This window comes from Phacochoerus africanus, chromosome 1 (genome assembly GCF_016906955.1).
Source record: "Phacochoerus africanus isolate WHEZ1 chromosome 1, ROS_Pafr_v1, whole genome shotgun sequence".
Taxonomy (NCBI): domain Eukaryota; kingdom Metazoa; phylum Chordata; class Mammalia; order Artiodactyla; family Suidae; genus Phacochoerus; species Phacochoerus africanus.
In genome coordinates, this window is record NC_062544.1 from 2,797,749 (window position 1) to 2,816,259 (window position 18,511).

The following is an 18,511-nucleotide window of genomic DNA, read 5'->3' on the forward strand; positions in this document are numbered from 1 at the left end:
TATCCCATCGCCTGTGTTGAATGTCTAATACATACTAGGAGAGTGTCTGCCATGTGCCATTCAGAACCATGTTTGCCTGGAGCCTCCAGTCTAGCCCAGAGACAGATTCGACATGTAATTAAATATTTAAAACGCCCTGTGACAACGTTTACCATTTAAGTGTACAAAAGATATGGAAGCTGGGAATCAAGTGTGGAAAAGTTATGCCTGCTTGAAGTGGAGGAAAAGGCAAAGGCAGGTGGAAAACAACAGCTAACGAGAGTGAAGGGTAGCGTGGGAGCCGGATCCTAAAAGCAGAAGAGGAAGACACTCTGCTGAGTCGACTTTGCTTGTTTCTATTTGCGCTTAATGTTTCTAGAGGGGTCGGCCGGGACAGATCTCTGGAATGGGCGAGTGGTCACCAAAGACACCAAACCTCATGTCCCTGGGACTGTTGTTCTAAAGAGCTTCCAAAATATCTGTAGGACCATCCTTGGTCGCACGGGATTGGAGACATGTGTTTCCATGGTTGTGTCTAAACAGAGCTCAGGGCTGGGAACCGCAACAGGCCGGGGAGAATCCAGACACCACCCAGCCTGCTCCTCCTCCTACAGAACTCATTGCCTGAGCCCATTGTGGCCCATGGAGAGAGTCGAGCTCTTCAAAACCTGTGCAAGCTTCCATGACTGTAACGGGCTGGCTCCCATGTGCTATGAATGTGCAAATCTGAGCAAGTTCTCACTTCCCTGCACCCAACAGTGTTAGGGTATTTGGGAATTCTGAGTTCTTCTCTGCCTGTAAGATTTTGCCCCAGACCCCAAAATTCTAGGGAGCTTGCCTCATATTTATTTTTATGGATATACTTAAGTTGCATTCTTGAAGACCCAAACTAAGGTGTTTTTTTTTTTTCTTTTCAAATAAAACAAATTGAAGTTAAAACTAACCACATGTCTCAGTTAAGTCAGGCTGCCTTGTGACTCTTGAAAAATAAAAACAAGTATGTAAGTGCTTTTCAAAGAACTATTTTAACCTTCTGCCAACACTGTTGCCGTAAAATATGATTTTTTATTATTATTCAAATGTGAGTTTGGGGACATGATTGAGGTTTTCCTATAATCAGTAAAAATGAGGAAACAACTTAAAAATGTTTGGGCAACCTCCAAAGGGGGGGGGGGAGCTTTTAAAGGTGAGTGAGTTAATGTAGCACATGTTATAATAAAAACCCAACAAAAAGTAGCCCTTCTAGTCCAATATTCTGGCACACAAACTCAGCCATTCTTCACTGAGACTTTACTACCTTATTTCTAATAGGGAGCCCTAATTATAACACCCACAACACGGGGAGTGTTGGGAAGGTATGAATAATTATCTAGCACCGTAGTCACAAGGGGGTGTAATGAAGTCTGGGCCCCATCATGGGCTTTTTCCACCCCTTAAAAATTCTTTTCAATTTACAATGTGTGACATTGAAAAAAAAAAAAAATCTTGTCACTAGATGTGAAAAGTGAGGTAGCAAAGAATAAAACTTTCAAAGGCCTTGAAAGCAGCTCTTTCTCTCAAAGGTGATAATGTCTTTTGTTTTCATCACAGCTTTTGTTTAAACTGCACCCTCATTTTCCAAGCCACCAAGAAAAGTGTGAGATATGTTTAAATATATCATCTGTAGCTTTTGTCCCTTCAACTGAAGGCAAAATGTGGTTGGCTCCACTAAAAGGAACACTATAAACTAATTTTCTGACTTTGCTGTTAAGCCACTGGCTCAAAGTTCATGGTCAAAAATAGGTTTTGTCACCATTAAGGAAACATATAACCACAAAGAGGAAAAGCATTTGAACATAGATTCACGTGAAGTCTCATAAGGTAGCCATCAGTGGCCCTGGCTTGCCAGAATTGAGTGGCTCCAGCCATGAGTCAAGGAGACCATTCCTGCTGCAGAGTCATCTCCCCAGGACACAGGGAGTTCTGTGTTTGTGTTGCCCCCAATTCTCTAAGCAAGTGCAGCTCTGGGTAGAGCTTGTTATTGTCTGGTGGATTTCAATCTGTTGCTGAAGAAGATAAGCGCTATTAATTTGATCAATCCTGACATTTTAAAGATCAGATAAAAATTAGCACCATTTTCAAGTTCCTATTGTATTTCTTGGCACCCCTGTGCCTTAGCACCTGCTGCGAATTCTGAGAGATGGCCAATCAAAGGAGAAATGGGCTGGAGGACATCTGGGGCAGAGTGTGGCACACACAGCACGCTGGGGACCTGAGATCCTGCTTCCCACGAACGGGGGCCGTGGGGTTTCCAGCCTTCTTCCTAATGACACCAACCTTAACGGTGGGGACAGAGCCTCAGATGGAAGCGCAAAATGATGGAGCAGGCGCCCAAAGGTCTGAAGCTGCCGATGACCCTCTGGGGCAAACTCTTGCATGTGCATTTGAAACAAGGGAGGAGTCAGAATCCCCAGAAGAAATTAGATGTGAGGAAATGGGCTTATCTAGGAAACAGGCTCCAAAAATCAAGGGGCAGCTCAAGGCCATGGTCAAGCTCCAGAAGTTACTTTGCCTGGATCAGATAAGGGTCAGTGATTTGTGGCTAGAAAAGTATCAGCTGAAAGCCAGTTCTGTATTCAATGACTAACAGGCCAAGAGGCATTTAAAAAAAAAAAATCATTCAATTTCTAACCAACAGCTCACCTCATATGGTGAAAGGTTGAGCTCCTGGACTTTTGATTTTCATCTAGATGTGTGGATAGGTTTAAGCAAATGGTATCTAATCCTTTTTTCCCCAAACAGTTATTTTTTCTTCCTCAGGGACACTGCTGTAAGCAGAATGTAATAATCAAATTGAAGATTTATTCACAAACTCAAGACAGGAGTGAATAGAATGTTCCAGTGGGCCCATATTTCATCAGAAATCTTTCAATTGCTAAAAGAACGATTGTTTTCCTTAACAGCCAGGGCCTCCTTTTATTGTTATGAAAATATAATAGGTTTTCCCATAACAAAGAGATAAAACTTTGCTTTATAAGCAGATGTGCCGCATTGAAGATTCCAGGGCATGGTGACAGAGAAACCAGGCCGCTGCTGGCCCATCCCTGTGGGTGTGTGTCCTATTCCGTATGTCCATCTGCCCTCTTTCTGTTCTTAATCTGGGCGAGATGAAAATACACATATTTGAAATGCCTTCCTTACAACGTCCCTCTATTTTAGAGAGAATTACTGCTTCTCAAGTTCTAACGTTCCAAAAAGTAAAAAGCAGAAAATAAGATTGATTCTCCTTAATTCCCCCCTCCCCAAATGCTCACATAATCATTTCTTATTGGATAATCCAACTGTAGGGACTATTTTTAAGGAGCTAACTTTTCTAAGAAACAATATCTTGAAACAGGCAGTTTTGAAAGAGAGGTATAGAATTTTGTACAAGCTGGCAATGAATCTTAAAAGAATTAATCATCCTTCTGCAGTTCTGTATTTCTTTTGGGGGTATTTTCCCCCTTCATAACTCAAGGCTTAAAGGAGTTTCTGAAAACCAACTTGGGAAAAACACCATTAGTCTACCTCTAATGTAACACTTTTAAGTTATGTTAAATTTTAGGCCTAAAGGTTTAATTTCCATGCTTGCTGGTTGTAAGCCAGACAGACTCCAAATATTCGCTTAATATGCTTTCTTATGGTTTAATGTGTAGTAATTTTAGGATTTTCGAAAATTTACTTTCCTGAAAAAACATACTCCACTGGTATTTCTGGAGGAGAAAAAAGTTTAAGAGCAAGCGTACCATTTAAAATTATGAAGCTCATTAGTGTAATTTGAAGGGGAGAAAAAAAAGGATGAAAGGTTCTTCACGGATTTTTTGTTTGACTTCTATCTCATCCCCAAAATGGAACGAAGGGATTAATCGTAAAGGTGTGTGAATCCCCATTCGGAACAAAGAGATATTAGGATATAGGCAAAGAAGAAAGGCTGCGACGAGTCCAGGATGGAATGTCGCATGATCTGATGTCAGAGATTCCAGCTCTGAGTGAAAGGACAGTGTTTCTGGACTTCACCTACCCAGGTGTGGTCCCGCCAGGCCCCATGCCCGTGTCACTGAGGACAGGTCACCAGCCAGGGCCCTGGGCCAGCTTTACCGTGCTGCTTTTCTCCTGGTAGAGCAGGAGGAGGCAGGGGTGCGTGCTCCTGGCACCTGGGGGGCACTTGCAAAATATCCGCATCGAGCTCTGCCTGCCAGGAGCTGATGATAAGGCAGAGGCAGCGCTACGAAGGGAAGAAGAAATAAGTGCTTAATGGCAAACAATAATCCATCACGTTTGCAAGCGCCATGACGCTGGCAGGATTATTCTCAATTTGCAGCATTTTATGTAGGGAATTACTTTGTATCATCCTCCAGATTACTGTACATTAAACTAAGGGGGAAATGGACTTTCTAAACAAAAATAAAAAAATAAATTGGAAAGGGGAATAGCAGGCAAATAAGAGAAGTTGGGGTTTTCAGAGGTGGAGATTGTGCATGTTTCATCACAATGTGTAAGATCTCTTCCTGGTCCACTAGCGTCTCTCCTCCTCAGCCAGGAATTGTGTCACCAGCAATGCATTTTCCTGCCCTCGTCTGGCCCGCACATTCTGTGGGCTGCAGCAATTCGTGGGAGGCGTGTGTGGATTGCGGATGCACTCCAGCTTTGCAGCCAGTACCCCCCACCCCCCAGGGTCGGTGTCCCCTGGCAGAGAGCAGCATCCGTACCTCGGTGGAGAATACTGAGCGAGAACCAGGAGGAGGATGGGGGGGTGAGGGCTGAAGGTCCAGGCATCACTGGAGAGCAAAGGCACCTGAGGCTGAGGCGCACAGATGAGGTCATGGGCGGGAGGGTGATTATTTTTTCCTGAAGAGCATATGATGTGGCAGTGACGCCCACGTCTTCCTTTTGGTCCCAGCAGTGTTAGCCTCACCTGGGGGCATTACCAGCTATGTAGATTCCCGGGCTAAACCCTAGCAGATTGAGTTGAGACCCCAGATGGGGGGGCCAGTCCTCTGTTTTAACAAGCCCCCCACGTGGTTCTGAGAATGGCATAGAGAAGAAGCTCTCTGAGGCAGCCAGCTTTCCTCATCCTGCCCCGTAGGAACCATTTCTCTCCACCCTCTTCCCCAGCGGTGCCCTTTGAGGTCTCTTGCACAGGCATCCCTGGGGAGCAGCCTTAAAACCTGTCATGCGAACTGGTGCCCAGGTGATGGTTCCAATCCAGGGACTCCGACGTCCGCCACACCATCCACATTGAAGAGCAAACTCCGTGAGCAGCATGCAGAGTCCATATCTAGTTTTGTTTTTTTTGTCTTTTTGCTATTTCTTGGGCCGCTCCTACAGCATATGGAGGTTCCCAGGCTAGGGGTCGAATCGGAGCTATAGCCACTGCCTATGCCAGAGCCACAGCAACGTGGGATCCGAGCCGCATCTGCAACCCACACCACAGCTCAGGGCAACGCCGGATCCTTAACCCACTCAGCAAGGGCAGGGACCGAACCCGCAACCTCATGGTTCCTAGTCGGATTCGTTAACCACTGCGCCACGACGGGAACTCCCATATCTAGTTATTAATCGTGGGCTCTACATTCTTCAAGCGCCTCTTTCATGCGTCTCTTTTTACCGTTTCTCCTCCTTCCAGAGCTCCTACTAAGTAAATACAGCAAAGCAAACTTCTCCCTCTAGAATTACCTGCATCTACTAAACGATGAAAGAGTTTTGTCAAATCCTTGAATCGTAAAAAGATTCTAAGTTCAACCATACTTTTCATAAGAAGTTGACGGCTCCTCTGTTCAGCTGTATAAGCAGGCCAGGTGCAGTAGCGGAGAAAACAGATTCTTTGTGTTAAAAAAATGCTACTCTAAGGGCAGCTTCATCTTGGAGACCCATTTATACGGAAATTATGCCCAAGTATCTATTTCCTGCCCTGAGCTCTCTTCTGAAGGTCAGATCTGAAATCCCAACGTGGTATCCTGTTTATTTCAAAACCCTGTCATGAGTCCTTATGTAATTCTACATGGTGAAAAGCAAGCCTGCTGTCAACCCACAAATCTTGCTGTCCCCTGAGTTCTCTAGATCAGAGATGCCAAGGTTTTTTTTTTAAATTATTATTTTTTGTCTTTTGAGGGCCACACCTTGGCATACGGAAGTTGCCAGGCTAGGGGTTGAATTGGAGCTGTAGCCACCGACCTACACCATAGCCACAGCAATGTGGGACCCAAGCTGAGTCTTTGACCTACACCCAGCTCATGGCAATGCAATGCCAGATCCTTAACCCACTGAGCGAGGCCAGGGATTGAACCTGTGTCCTCATGGATCCTAGGTGATTTTGTTAACCACTGAGCCACGAAGGGAACTCCCCCTCAACACATTCTATCACGTGAAGATGAAGGGAGAAGATGCTGCCTATATGCAAAAACGAGGGCCCTCATGTCACCATGTGGTTCTCTGATCCTGGAGTTCCCAGCCCTTAGAACTGAGAAGCAAGCATCTGCCGTTTATCAGCTACCCAGCCTGCGAGGTTTTGTTATAGCTGCCCAAACAGATGAAGAGAAGTATCGTGTGAAAACAACATTTTACAGCAAGTCATAATTTAGAAAATCAGTCCTCAACTGGGCTGATCTTGAAACGACCTGGAGAGCGTTCCAAAACGACACGTGCCCGTGCTCCACCCCACACTCCGAGCGGATCTGGATCCCCAGGAGCCTGGTCACCACGAACCTCAAAGAAGGCATGCTCCCTGAGGAAGGGCGCCCTCTCTTCCCCCAGGACTCTTGGTGTCTTGGCAAATGCCTGTCTATCCACCTAGGCCGGCAGTAGTGCTCATGACTCAGCCCCTGCTCCCCCTCCTCCTCCTCCTCCTCCTCCTCCTCCACCACGGACCACGGTTCCACCATATTTCCCGGGAGACGGTTGGCGTGAGGACTTTCGGGCGTGGTCTTAACCCACCCCACCGCCGGCAGGTAGAAAGGGCCTTCGTGGCAGGTGCTCCACCTCCCTTTTCTCTGTTTCCTCTCCTCGGCTGGACACAGATTTCTAGTTCTTGCAGGGACTTTTCTCCCTACAGACTCTCAAAGGCACACAGATGAGCTAGTGCAGCCCATCAACCCTGTATCCCCCAGCACGTGGGTTACATGGTCGTGGGCAGGGCTGGCCTTACACAGGCTCCTGGTTCCAGGGCCCTGGAATGCACGGACCACTCCACGCCCAGAAAGGACGGAAGGACAAAGGCATCTGAAGTGATGAGAAGGAGTGCTTGGTAATAAGGGAAGTGGTCCACGACTGAGGTCGTCAGACATCCTTCCTCCCCTGCGGAGCTTAAACCGTCACACACACGCATCCACTGACTCAGCAGAGCATCTGCTGAACCGGAGTGAGAAACCTCAATTGCTGTCTTGACTTGGCTGGTAAGGAATTGTGTAATCTTAGTCAACTAATTTGCTTCCAGTTCCTTCTCGTACTCACCCTCTCATCTGAAAATACCCTCTTTCGCCTTAATTCTGAGAGTCATCTCAAGCACAACAAGGCTGGGGGATCTATTGCGAGTCTACTGAGATTCTCAGATTTTTCATTCTTACAGGAAAGACTCAGCATTACGCATTGCTCTGGGGCACATCTGTATCTCTTCAGGACGTTCATTTCTGAGGCAGTCTACTACTTACTATCACTTATTTCTGTGCTGCCAATATTAACTGGAGAACATTGTGCTGGAATCTAAAATCAATGAGATGACTGCGACAAGGAAAGACTAATTATATCTGGTTGATAAGCATATGTTGTCTCTAGCCTCATGCCTTTCCGTGATTATATGTGTATATGCACACATATGCATCTTGTGTACATGCAATGATTGCAAGAACTGGAATTTTTTTCAATTGTATAAAGTCTGTATTTTAGCTCACATTTCTTGGGGGTTTGGGGAAGAAGGATTGGAATGGTTTGGGTGGTGTACGGAAGACCCAACCGACGATGACTCATTTAATTCTAGATGGTAGGTGGGGGGCTAGACATTTATACATGAAGAAACAGAGATGCTGGGCAATGTATGGAAATGTTCTGGAACCCACACAACGGAGATAGGACAGAAGCCAGGTCTGTTTCGTTAAGGTAGGACATGACCTGTGGGTGTCTCTCCCCACCCCCCAAGCACCCTCCACCTGAATGGTGCAGGCAAGTCCTCTGTGAGGCCCAAGTCACATTCAAGACATTTCTGTACACCTTTCATCCAAACTCTGTTTTTAATTTTATAGCTCGATTTTAAAAAAACAGCACTCAAATGAAATCTATTTGAAATATTTCAAAATTATTAATTCTGTTCAGAAAAAGTAAAAATAACACTTGTATTATAAAGCACTTTAAAATGAAGACAAATATCCTACGATATCACTTATAAGTGGAATCTAGAAAATGATACAAATGAACTTATTTACAAAACAGAAACAGACTCGCAGACATAGAAAACATATTTATGGTTACCAAGAGGGAAGATGGGAGGGACGATTTAGCAGTTTAGGTTCAAGAGGTAATACTGCTATTTATTAGCTAGATAAACCATAGGGACCTTGGAGTTCCTGTCGTGGCTCAGTGGAGACGAATCTGACTAGCATGCATGAGGATGGAGGTTCGATCCCTGGCCTCGCTCATTGGGTAAGGATCTGGCATTGCTGTGGCCGTGGTGGAGGCCTGTGGCTACAGCTCCAATTCGACCCCTGGCCTGGGAACTTCCATATGCTGTGGGTGAGGCCCTAAAAAAAAGCAAAAAAACAAAAAAGACAAAACAAAACAAAAAAAGAACCCAAGGACCTACTGTATAGCACAGAGAATTATGCTCCTACAATGGAAAATATAGGTTTTATGTATATATATACATGCACACATATTTTTTAGATTATTTTCCATTGTAGGTTATACTATTAAGCACAATTCCCTGTGCTATGCTATGCAGCAGGTCCCTACACACACACACACACACACACACACACACGTGAATTATTTTGCTGTGTACCTGAAACTAACACAACATCACAACACCGTAAATAAACTACACTTCCGTTAAAAACAAAGAAGAGGGCTCTTAAGGGGTAAGTATTATTCAGGATATCTTGGTGATGGTCTGACCACTTCTTCTGGGGATCCTTTGAATTGGACCGAGAGTTTGGGGTGTATGAATTTAACTGTCACCTGCAGTGGTTCAAGTATGGCCATGGCCTTTCATCACAGAGATTAGCCCGGATGAGAAGGGGGTTCCTGAGTTTGCCTCTTGTTTGGGTGTTGCCTTTCCTTTTAAGCCACTGGTTCCTCATGAAGCTGCAAAGAGACAACGTTACTACTTTGACGGAAAAAATTATGTGCCGCCTAAACTGGGAAAATTCGTTTGATGGAAATTTAATGAAAAAATATATTTTAAGTCAGAGAACTCAGGATAATTAATGTATTTCAAGAGGTTAATGAATGGCCTTGCCTTTATAAATATTTCAGCTCTGGGAAATTTGATGATATTTGACTCTTTCAAAACATTTCAATCAGGAGTTCCCATGGTGGTGCAGGATTGGCAGGCTCTGCAGAGCACTGGGATGCAGGTTTGATCCTACAATGGAAAATAACCTAGGGGTTCCCCTTGAGGCTCAGTGGGTTAAGACTATGACTAGTTTCCATGAGGATGCAGGTTCGATCCTCAGCCAGGCAGAGTGGGTTCAGGATTCAGCGCTGCTGCAGCTGTGGTGTAGGTTACGACTGCGGCTAGGATCTGATCCCTGGCCCAGGAACTGCATATGCTGCAGTCCCCCCCCCCCAAGGAATATAAAACATCTCAAGTATGCATTTGTTTCAAATGAAGCCCTGTGAATGGCAACACCTGCTGCTCAGCATGTAACACACCATTCTCGCACCCCAGGGTGGCCACTGGGGCCGTGTTGCGCTTGCGTGACAGCGGGAGAGGGAGTCTTTGGCATTCCTCTGCATAGAGTCAGGCTTGGGGACAGACAAATATGGGCTGTGACCTGGAGCTAAGACTTGACAGCCTGAGTGACCCCTCCCTGGTGCTTCCTAGCGCCTCAGGTGAACACTCTCCAGCCCAGTGGGGGACTGGGTGATGGCTTTTCCCCTGTCTTCTGCTTCCTTCTTGCATGCAAGCTCCTGAAGTCCGGGGCAGCGTGAGTTCACGTTTACGAACATTTGGCTGAGTCCCCGTGGCCGGTGCATCAGATGCGTGGTAGTGACCAGATACGGATAGGTACACACCTTGTCTTGACAGAGTTAATACCCAGGGCAACAGCCTAAGGGAATAACTGAACACATCCGCAAAGACAGAAGGAAAAATATGTGCCTAGTAGCATTGTTGATGAGAGCAAAATACAGGAACATTTTAAATGTTCAAATTTATGAGATTGGATAAATAAATTATGGTCTCTCTACACAGTGAAAGGCTCTGTCATTATTATAAATTCTGAGTTAGCTCTATTTGCAGTGGCACTGAACAGTGTTAATGATTTGTTATGTAAAAAAGAAACAGGTTCTAAATGGTATGACTCTATTTTTATTAAAGTCTGCTTTACATGTGTATGTATGCCAAGGGAAGGATATATATCAAAGTTTTAACACAGTGTTTTTTTTTCTCTGAATAGTAAAATTATAGATGGTATTTGTTCCATTTTCTCTTTTTGCCCCATGAATTTTCAATGTCTTCTATAAATATATGGGCTAATTGAGTAATATGAAAAATATTAAAAGCCACTTCCAGGACGTAAAAAATAAGAAATAAACAATGCATGTGCAACCCCATAAGGACAGATGCTACTTTTCATACAGGACTGTTTATGGGTAAATGGTTTCTCCCCAATGCCCTCAAATTCCGATACTGAAATCGTAACCCCCGGTACTTCAAAACATGAGTGAGTGTATTTGGAGATTAAAGTCCCGAAAGAGGTAGGCAAGGTCAAGTCAAGTCCTTTGGGTCATGGCCCAAATCCAACATGACCGATGTCCATGTGGGAAGAGACGGAGACAGACCCACATGGAAGGAAGTCCATGGGAAGACACGGGGAGAAGGCCGCCCTCCGCAAGCCAAAGGGAAAGGCCTTCAAAGAAACTCTCCCCGTTAACACCCTGATCTGGTACTTCCAGGGTCCAGAATTGTGAGAAGATAAATTTCTATTCTTACAGCCACTTGCTGGACGGTCCCTGATACAGCAGCTGGAGCAAACTCATGCACAGCTACTCTGCTGAACCTCAGGAGCAGTGTGCTGTGCTAGACATGGAACTTACATGTTTTATCCCGTTTCATATTCGCCCTTTGCAGTTTACTATTAATTTCTTTTAACAGGTAAGGACACTGAGACTTCCAGAGGCAAACTCACCAAGACCCCCGCTTCTCTCAGGAGGCCCAGAGCCTGGACCTTCTTACCTGCCCTGCCTAGCTCTCCCCGAAGCTCCTGCCGCATCACCCACTTGCAGGGTGGCTTCTCCAGCACTCTTCCCCACCGCACTAAGTTCTGATACCCACTCCTGCTAACGATGTTGTCCACTTTAGTACATTATCCCCTGACTTTCAACGTTTCAGTGTTTCATTTTTCTTCTCTGGCTGCCCCATGGCCTGAGGGGTTCCTAGACCATGGATCGGATCTGAACCCCAGCTGTAGCAGTGCTGGATCCTTAGCCCACTGTGCTGGTGCCCTAGGCCAGGAATCGAACCTGCATCCCATCACTCCGGAGATGCTTCCAATCCCGTTGCACCACAGTGGGAACTCTCGATCTTTTTGTATAAGCTCTCTCTTCTTCCACCTAAGTGTGGCATTGGCTCCTCCTCCCTAAAGACATCCAGGAGAAAAATTATGTGTGTGTGTGTGTGTGTGTGTGTGTGTGTAGTTAAGCACCTTGGCAGTGTAATATTAAAAGCACTTAAGAGGCTTTCTTGAGGACAGTTAAGATCACAGTATGTGCGCAGGTTAAGGACAAGCCAAATGGACAATTACTTGGAATCATTTTGCTTTGTTTTTCACACCCCAGAGGTTGTCATTTATTTGCGACCCTATTGTTAAACTACTCTGAGTGTCCCCTTCAATATGGAAGGTCACACTGGTTTCCAGTAAAATACGGTTTGCTATTTATTAGGGGAAATTCAGCACAGCTATAGATTTTAATGTCTGTGGTCTCCAGCAGTAGGAAATTTCCAACAGACGGGCCGGGTTGTCTTTATAAAGCTGTGTCTTAGAAATGTGATTTGCCAGAGTCAGGAGTCTGTTTCCAGAACTTCAGTAAAATGATGCCCATGGGTAATCCAGCCATGCCAAGGTTAGAATTTGTCATAATAAGCCAATGGAGATGGATTGAGTCATCTGTTAGCAATGTGACAATGGTCCATTCTGGAATATCTCTCTGCAGAAATTGGAAATTATAAGCATAAACAGCCCTCCCTAAGTGGAGGATGATTGCAAATTGTTCTTAAAAAAATGACTTCTTCTCTACCGCATGCAAAAATGCCCATGAAGAGTGATGTTTCTCTCTCTGCCCATCCTTTATGTGGCCCAAGCCTGGCTTCCCCCAAGAAAAACAGTAAAAGCTATCAAGATCAGGACTGCATCCTAACTTTTATTGTGTGGGTTGCCAAAGGCCACTGTGTCGCGATTGTGCAGAAACAAGATGGCAACATCGTTCCTGCAACGGGAGCTCCCGTGACAAGCCCACTGATTTATAGGGTGGGGGCGTCTGTGCAGCCCTAGCTCTTCGGCTGCTAATAGCTGTGCCGGCTTCCACCTCGGAGGCAGGTCGCCTCATATTGTGAAGCAGACGAGCGCTAAGCGGCCGGAGCAAAGGTGCTGTGCTCAGCCATAATTTAAAAGGCTCTGACATGAGGAAAGTGTTATGATGTTTAACTTATAGGGCATCCAAATGTCATAGACCCAAGCAAGCTCCTATTAGCAATAACTCAGGTCCTCTGAAGGGATTTGACATTCAAAACTGATGAGCCCTGGTCCCCGGGGCCTGCTCCGACCTAGCCTCGCCCAGGCCACTCGGTAACCTGAGTGGCCCAGGGGTCAAACCCTGAGAGCCCTCTTCAATTTAAAGAGCGGCTTCTTCCCCGCTGCTGGGGTTCTGACTCGGCACAATAAATTTCCCAAAGAGCATAAAGAGCCATCTAGTGTATATCAAATCAATATCCTTGTGGCTTGCAGTGATATCTGAGGCTACAGTTCACAAAATAAACTAGGCCAGGGGCTGCATTCCTGCCCTGGGCAATCAATCAGGCTCACGGGTCATGGATTTTAGTGTAAATTAACACAGCAGAAACCATCACGGCCCGCGGACAATGACATAATACAGGATTTGCCTTTTTCCCTTTTTTCCCCTAAACCCCATTTCATTGCATGTGCTCGGAGGTGAGGTTACAGTGAAATAGCAAGACGTAAGGATTGGAAGGCGGCGGGAATCGTACAGTAAAACAGGAATATCCTCCCGACAAACTCAGAGAAAAGCCCATTCAATTAGGAACATAGTCACTAAGCATGAGAAAAGAACGTAATTGCATTGGAGCCTATCGATGGTACAGGACTTTGGTAAACTGACTCAAATTGTCTCAGGTTGTCCTACAGGAGCAGGGTAAAGATGACATGGTGATATTTTGTTATAAATTGCTCTTCCCTGTTTTCAGCGTCACCCCATCTCTGTGAAGGACCCAAGGAGTGTCTCCTTGAAACACTTTACAAATAAGGCACAGTGACACCCTTACCCAAGTCACCAAATAAACACCCCCCGTGGTCTCTCAACGTGGACAACATAGGCTGGTCTCATCCTTCCTTATTTGAGAGAAAGGGGAAGGGATGTGATCTTCTAACGCAGGGCACCTAAGTGAGTCCGTAGAATCATTTATAACGCGCACTGGCATAGAAGGACCCATAAACTGAAAGAATTTTCAGAACAAAATCAGAAGGTTCTAGAAAGCTTTGCAAACATCACGCGTTGCGTTTGAGAGCGGAGAGTCTGGACTTCATTTACTTCAAAGGAGTAGAACAAACTCTCACACGCCTCACCATACTTCTTATGGCGAGTTCTACACAGTCTGTCCAATCAAATCGCATATGCATGATGAGATGCCCAGTTTATTTTTTGTTATAACTTAGAATATATATGTTCTGAGCCTGGGTCAATGTCAAAATAGGGCTCACACATTTGAACGAATGTTTTTAAAAATTAATGTATTTTCGTAACATACTAAAATGCACAGTAGGGAATTTTTTGTTGTTGCTTATTTTTGATGTGGAAGAGAGACCGTCTCAGCTGCGCTGCATCCGAGTGACGGAGTTGCTGGCGCAGCTGCTAAGACTTCCTCAGCCTCCACCTTCTCAAAAAGAAGGGCAGAGGGGATCTACTGTCCATAAGTGTCCCCAGGGGTCTTGTGACCATTCAGTGAAACAGAACGTAAGGAGAACACGGGACAATTCGAAAGCACGAGTTTCACATGAGATGCTATAATGTTTGTCAAGACTAGGCTCACGTGACTGTCACTTCTCCTGCTTCCTCAGGAGTATAATTAAAACCTACTTATGGCCTTAAATCAAAAAGCGGATTTTTTTTTTTTTTTTTTGGCACCTGGTGGTGATTTGTCTGACATCATCCTGGACTAAGTCTTATTTCTAAGACGTAATGGCATGTGGCTGGACATTCTAAAGACTTTAAAAATAATTTTTTATTCTATAAATTTTTAAAGTTTATCTGTCTTTTTAAAATTAAAACATAAGTGATTTACAATGTTCTGTTAATTTCTACTGTACAGCAAAGTTATTCACTTATACATGGATATATGTACATAAATACATACATATATATTCTTTATATGCTTTTCCATTATGCTTTAGCACAGGATAATGAATATGTTTCCCTGTGCTATATGGTAGAAACTTGTTGTTTATCCAGCCTAAATATAATAACTTGTACCTACGAATCCCAAACTCTCAATCCATCCCTCCCCAGCCATTCTCCCCCTTGGCCAATACAAGTCTTTCCTCTATGTCTGTGAGTCTGTTTCTGTTTTGTAGGTAGGTTTGTTTGTGTCCTATTTTAGATCCTACACATAAGTGACATCATGTGATATTAGTCTTTGCAGACCTCCACTTAGAATGATAATCTCTAGGTCCATCCATGTTGCTGCAAATGACGTCATTTAATTCTTTTTTATGGCTGAGTAATATTCTGTTTTATATATGTACCACATCTCCATTATCCATTCATCTGTCCATGGATATTTAAGTTGCTTGCACGTGTTGGCTATTGTGAAAAGCACTGCTGTGGATATTTGCGTGCCTGTATCCTTTCTCATTAGAGTTTTATCTGGATGTGTCCCCGGGGTGAGGCTGCTGGATCATTTGGCAACTCCATACCGCTTCACCAACTTTCATGACCACCAGCAGCCTGGGAGGGCTCCCTCAGGGCGGTGTTTGTTTCCCAAAACAAAGACAATCAGCACCACCATCCCCATCACCTTCACCTTCATCTTTGTCGTTATAATCATCGTCACCAACCAAACAGAACAAAACAACCCAAACAATGCAATAGACACAGGGTCATCAAGAATAGCTACGTGTTAGGGTAAAGGACAATAAGCAGAGAACACTTCCGCTACAGCCGTCTGCCAGTTTGTTGGAAGGAGACACATGTGACTCTGCCCCAGCAGCCTTGAAGTTCACAATGAGAGCAGCCTTGCAGTCCAGCTTGCATCCATATTTAATCTCTGTTGTTGCATTTGTTTGGCCTATTTCTGAGCTACAGGGTGGAGGGGAAAGATGCATGTTACGAGAGGCCACCCTGTGGTAAAGCTGTGATTGAAAACTGAGTTTTGCAAATAATGTGTGGAACAGCTTCATTTTGGAAACAGGGACACCTATGGGTGAGCTTAGATGCCAAAACAGCCCATGAACCATGGCGACACAAACAGGATTCCCTTAAAATAGAAGGGCTCCCTGGCAAGAATTCTAAGATCCTCACTAAGAAAAAAAGAAATGATAGTACGAATTTCATACTTAACAGCGACCTCTCTTTATCTCAATTGAGTCAAGAAGAAAAGGCGTGACTTTGAGTCCAAGTTGGGGGCTGGCAAGGAGAAAGATTAAAACCAGATAGCACACCTTCTGCAATGATTGCCTTCAGTTTCCAAGGCTAATTACAGTGGGGTCCCCGAGGCATGTGTCATGTGCACATATGCAGGAAGACGCACTGGAAGAGAGGACTGCAGCCTTCAGTTTAATCCTCTCAACTTCTTAGGCACAAGGGGTGGCCTGATCCCGAGAACAAGAGCGTTCCACCAACACCCATGTCTCTGTTGGGGACTGCGACCACTGCTGCTGTCTGAAAGAACCAAGAGGACACCAAAGTTTTTCCATTCACCCCCCCCACACCCTCCCACCCCCCAACACCATGAGTTCTGGCTATCTGTTCAACATCCTAAGCCAACATCTGATCTGACTGATTGGTTTCAACTCTGTTGATGGACTGTAATGGTGATTTGGGCACCGGGGACACAGCTTCCGTGGAAGATGCCGGTTGAAGAGCGCCCCCACTGTAAAATGTTGATCATAAGCTGGCGTAATGTAGGTCAGACCATTGGCTGACTGACTGGGAAGAAGTATGTTTTCATTTTTCTGACAGCAGTTTCAGTATTAGATGAAATTAAATGATCAGACTCTGAAACATCCTAGGGAATGCCATGGAGTTGGCCATGTAATTGTCAGAAAAGGGATCAAAAGAAGCATTGGGTCAAACACAGGGAATTTTGCGACAAGAATTCTGAAATTTCCTTGGAATTCATTTTCATTTTCCATACGGCCCACACCATGCAGTAATGCCTGCGTGTTTTCTAGAGTTTGTAAAAACAGTAGCATAAAAAGCCCTCTTTTCATGTCAGTTGCAGGAGGCATCCATCAGGTCAGATCATGGACACAACTTGTCCACTAGACTGAGTGACCGGCTGAGAAGTGGAGACAGGGAGCAAAGGCGGTTCTGAAGGTCACAGGGTCAGGACCCAGTGAGCAGGACGGCAGAGTCCTGCAGAGGGTCAGCCACTCGAAATACAAGAAAAGGGATGGAAAGACCCAAGGTCAGCAGAGGGACTTGGGAAATGAGGAACCAGGGTCAAGAATGCGAGGATGACACTCAACATCCTGACATCCTTCCAGACCTGAACTCCTGGAACCATCCTTGACTCCATGCTGCCTTTCACACGCCACATGCAGGCCTTCAAAAAATCTTTTGGACTCCACCTTTGCAATGTAACTGGAGGCCCCCTGTTGCTTTCCACCTCCACTGCTGTGACCCATCTGAGCCTCTCTTGCACGTTGCCTGGATTTTTCCAATAACCTGTGTGTTATCCTGGCTTCTGCCCTTGCCCTTTAAGAGGCTGTTTTCAAGGTGGTACCCAGAGGGAGCCTATTAAAATGTGAGTCAGACTGTGGCTTGCCTTCGTTCAGAGTCTGCCTTGGCTTTTCCTTGGCTTTTCCTTGGCTTCTCTGCAGCAGATCCCATGTCCTAACTCTCTCTCTCCTGCCCTTCCCGCCTGACAGTGTTCCAGCAACAATGACCTCCTCAAATGTTCAGTTTCTCTTCCTGCTCCTTACTCTGGCCACTGCCTCCATGGGGATTCTTCTTTCCTAGGGAACCTGGTTGTAAGTCCTTCACCTCCATCAAATCCCATTTTCTCATTGAGGCCCGCCTCACCCATCATACTCAAAACTGCTGCCCCAGCTCCCCTGGAACTCTGGGCTCCATTTCTTCACAGCCCCTAGACCTTCTAGTGTCACAGAGCAGTTGCTTATGTATCAAGCTATTGTGGATGGTCCCAGCTCTGCAGGAGTTGCACAGACACTGAGGGCAGAGATTTTGTGCTGCTCTGTTCAGTGATGTGTCCCAGAGGATTTGAATGATGTCTGCCATATGGTGGGGCTCAGGTATATTTGCAAGATAAAAAAAAAAATGTGTTTGGCAAAGATTCTTTAAAAAACAAGAGGAGCCAGCCTGCTGTCCCTGAGGAAGCCAGCCTCACTTTGCTCTTCAGTCTCAGAGGATGTTGCCTGGCTCTGGGGGCTGAAGGCAATAAAAGTCAAACCTAGCAGGTTCTGAGTTGGGCTGGGGTTGTGGAGCCAACACAGAAACCTGGCGGAGAAATGGACTGGGCACCTTGTCATTTATTTACAGGTGTACTGTGTAGGATGGGGCGCTTTGGGGCTGAAGATAGGGGTTGCTCCTCCAACTTACTGTTTTTGTTTTGTTTTGTTTTGTTTTGTTTTTTCATCTTGGAATAACTTGAGCTCAAATGGAGCATAAGGGACACTTTTAAGTATATGTGTGCTTATATGTCTGCCCATTCAAATGTTTGTAATTTGAGATGAAGAAAAGATATTGTAGGATGATACTCAAGAGCTTCAACTTAAAAAAGATTTCATTAAAAAAAAAATTTAGGAAGTTCCTCTGTGGCACAGCGGGTTAAAGATCTGGTGTTGCAGAAGCTGTAGCATGGGTTCAATCACTGGCCCAGAAATTTCCACGT